The sequence below is a fragment of the Cygnus atratus genome, chromosome 2 (genome assembly GCF_013377495.2).
Source record: "Cygnus atratus isolate AKBS03 ecotype Queensland, Australia chromosome 2, CAtr_DNAZoo_HiC_assembly, whole genome shotgun sequence".
NCBI classification, from domain to species: domain Eukaryota; kingdom Metazoa; phylum Chordata; class Aves; order Anseriformes; family Anatidae; genus Cygnus; species Cygnus atratus.
In genome coordinates, this window is record NC_066363.1 from 103481614 (window position 1) to 103485521 (window position 3908).

The window sequence follows — 3908 nt, forward strand, 5'->3', positions numbered from 1 at the left end:
AGTTATTTCTTCTTCTCCCCCTTCTTTCCTTTCTCTTTTCCTCCCTTGCTCCCACTCTCATTCTTCTATTCTGCTCCCTTTCTCATATACTTTGCTGATTGTTGAAACAGCATATCTTCACTAAGGCATTATCTCTAGGTGGAATATATTATAGAGTAAACTGCTTTATTAAAGAATAAAGAATAAACCTGTATAATGATTAAGCAACAACCTTCCCTGAAGGCTCCTATTTCTAATGAAATCTTCATACAATCTCTACCAAGGGAAGCAACGCCTGCTAGGAGCACTGCAAAATAATTATAAAATGACAAATGATTTACTAATCTTTTTAGATGATTGAGTAATAATTCTTTAAAAAGTCCCAGTTTTTGATACATTCAAGCTTTTTGCACTGCATGGTGCAAAATGACCTTTTACTTAACTAAAACTTTACATTCACTAGAGCACACCAACAACATGCAGAACAACCATAGTGAACTAAAGAAACGTTAATTTTCAAATGTTGAATACATTGTGTATTCCGAAATGAGAATGTTCAGTGATCATAGTTATTAACAATTGTTTTGTTTTGTTTTTTAATCTCTGTATGCCACATTATTGAAAGACTGGATGTTTTGTTATAAATTTATCAAATGTAAAAAATGTGAAAACTGTCCAACACACACACGAGTCTTTTCTTAAACACTTAAACACTTAATTTAGAGACCTGAATAAAACCCTTTGTGAACTATATGGTAAGAATTCCAGGAGCTTGTTTATGAATGTTTATTGCGTGAAAATATCTTAATTCCAAGACTGAGGAAATACTTATTTCAAATTAGAGTAACCTTCATTTTGGAGCAAGGGCTTAAGTTTACAGTGGACAATGGTTTATTTTTGGTGCTTGTTTTGTTTTATTTTGTTTTTCTCTCTCTACACAGACAATTACCTTGTATTGACAATGACTTATATTGAAGAAGCCTTGCTCTGAAGGAATAAAGAATTTCTCCATTGTGCACACGTTCTTGCACAAAAGATTTACGTTTATCTACAAAAGTTTAGACTCCAGTAAATAGGGACTACGCAGTGGATCTGCCCTTACAAAGGTTTGGTTACTGTGTGAAAATGTGAGCCTCATCTATTGCTTCCTTTATTGCTGATTTTCTTTTCACCTCTCATGAATTCAGAGATAAAACATGTTTTGAACCCTTTTTAGATAAAGTTGCTTCATTCCCGCAATTCACCCTCTATCTCAACTTCTGGAATTTGCATGCTTGTTCTAATTTATTTAAATGTAAGTGTCTTTCAGCATTGTTTTGTTCTGCTCTATATTAAAATGATTACAAAGATATTCAATTTTCAGAACAGTGCTTAATCTCAGAGTACAGAGTGGGCATTATAAGAAAAAAATCTGATCATTCAGCAATGCAGCTCATAGTTTGAGTGTTGTATACAGGTCAGATTATGTCATTCCAATTGCCTTGTTATTGCAACTATCTGAGCAAGAAGTTGAGGAAAAGGGAGAAGACAAACAGAAGGAAAGCCTGTCTGTCATGATATGACTTTTCCAACTCTACTTGTTTGTTTGTTTTAAATAAAATTTCTATTTACTTCAAGAAAGTGATATATTCCTTTGATTTTTGCATGCTTTTGAGAAAAAAAAAAAAAGAAAAAAAATGATTTTTCGTGCTCAGTCTATAGTTATTTTATTTTCAGCATTTGGAAAGTTGAAAAGTACTTGCAAGTGTACTGTCTAATGTGTGCAACGTAACTTATTCACTAATTAAAATGCAGTGATTGTCATTACGAGTCCAATATTTGCTCACAGTTGTTGCATGTTGATATCAGAGAATTTAAAATTACAGTTTCCTTACAATAGCAAGATAAGTCCTGATTCCTTTCCCATGCAGAGCAATGCATTAACCACCACTGACACTCTCATTAACTCATGGAGCTCTGCTTTAGAGCTATATTTGGTATGCTCTGTAGGATTGTCTTTCATGCATACTTGCATCAGTCTATGTAGGTACATTTGTCTTTTACCTTTCATTTCCCTCTTTTCATCATCTCTACATCAATGATGGGGTGAAATGAAAACCCTTCCAATGAAGAATGCAGTTATCATTCCGTAGCTCTGTCTCAAGCACCTGAGACTGCCAGATGATTTCTGTAATATTTGGGTAGACACAGAGCTGATTTCTAGTTTCAGACAAGGTCAGTTCTGCTCTTGTCATTACAGCAGATTCAGCATTAAGCTTTATGGTAATTTTTATTTTATATTTTTTTTAGGTGTGTAACAGCACTCCAATCTACTGGTTAGTACCCAAACTAAGAGCCCTCCATAATCTGCTTCAGGCCCTGTTTTCCACTCACTCCTCTCTTTTGAATATTCCCAAGTTTCTCTTTCAATGTATCTTCCCAAGATTGCAGAGGGCTGCCAGTCCTCAAATATGACCCATCTCAGGCACAGGCCAGGTGGCCTGGAGCATTTGTCCTCCTCTGGAATAGGAGGCACCTGGAACAACCTAGGCTTGCTGACCCCAAAGCAGCAGCAGCTTCTTCGTGAAACAATGACCTTGTTGGAGCTTTTAATCAAACCCGCGTCATGGCAGCATGGGGATGGAGATCTTTCAAGCAGTTCCTTTTCCTAATTTTTTAAGGAAACAGACAGTTAAAATGACTTTTGCTGAAACTACTTTAAGCTGTTGCAGGTGAATTGTACTGTACACAATGCAGCTGGTTGTGCTGTGCACTGATTTAGATACTCATCCTGAATATAAAATGTATTACAATAGGCTTCCCTGAACATGGAAGTGGAAACCTGAGGTGCCAGAATGTGAGTCTTAATGAATGCTGCCACACTGCACAACCCACACCTATGGTGCTTCTGTTCCCACCAGCCAGACACCCTCCTTTCTGCCTTACTGAATTGAATTTCAGCCTATTAGGCTCAAGACTCAAGCAAAAGAGATTTAAAGAAAGTTACTTAATATTAATTTGAATGACAAAGTATTCCATTAATGGGGAAAAAAATCAGTAATGGTAATGTGCAATATTTTACTTAATAAGTGCTGGATGAGTAATGAAAAAATGTTCAATATCTTATTCTGAAAAATTCTAAAGTCTTTCTAATGATTTGTTTGGTAAATATATCAGTAGATTTTCCAAACAATCTCACAGTAACTAACTAACTAACTAACTAAATAAATAAATAAAATACCCAAAGTACTTTTAAACAATTCATACAAAATGTAAGAAAATATATTAAATTTATAATTTGATGAGCAATATAATGAGACATCAACAAAAGCCATTGTATTGTGTGAACATGGAGAGTTATGAAGTATGACTGGGTTGTTACTAATTAAATTTTAATGGTTAATGTAGAGTTTCTCTCTTTCTTTGGACACTAGTAAATGTGTTTTAGAATATGTTTGTTGTTCAAGATATTTGAAGACTGTTTATTTATTTACTTTTCTTTCAATTTGATGAATTCTAATATGTTTTTAAAATCCTGTAGTAAATTCTGTGTAGAGATTACAATTTTACCCCACTAAAATTAATAAATGTTATTCTTGCTGCTGCAGTCTTTGTAAATGAAAATTTGTTCACAAGAAAGTTGATAAAATTACAAGATATATGTATGGTCAGGATTGGTTGGATTTCTTTTAGTTTATTTCAGTGTTTAATATCTGGTCTTCCCCAAGTTGAATGTCATTTATTTGGTAAGGTCATTATCTAGAAAGTAAATTCACCTTGCACATCTATGAGAAACTCAAAATTCTCCACTGAAGCACCTCCTTTAGTTTTCAGCAATTACAGCAGGATAAAATTAGGCTTATAAAAACATACCTTATTTAATATTGAATTTGGTGAGACCAAGTCACTGAATGTGATCTGCAGAAATACCTGTGTTTCTTCTCATATAC

The 3908-nt window shown here is 34.1% G+C and overlaps 1 long non-coding RNA gene across 2 annotated transcripts in view; it reads left to right on the forward strand.

Annotated features, from left to right (window-relative positions):
• LOC118257401 (uncharacterized) overlaps positions 1 to 3438 on the forward strand; it is a 20224-nt gene extending 16786 nt beyond the window's left edge. For both annotated transcript variants that reach the window (XR_007707851.1, XR_004781548.2), the window contains exons 4-5: positions 921 to 1085; positions 2269 to 3438. This is a non-coding gene — a long non-coding RNA (uncharacterized LOC118257401). The remainder of the gene's footprint in view (positions 1 to 920; positions 1086 to 2268) is intronic.
• The last annotated feature ends 470 nt before the right edge of the window (positions 3439 to 3908 follow it).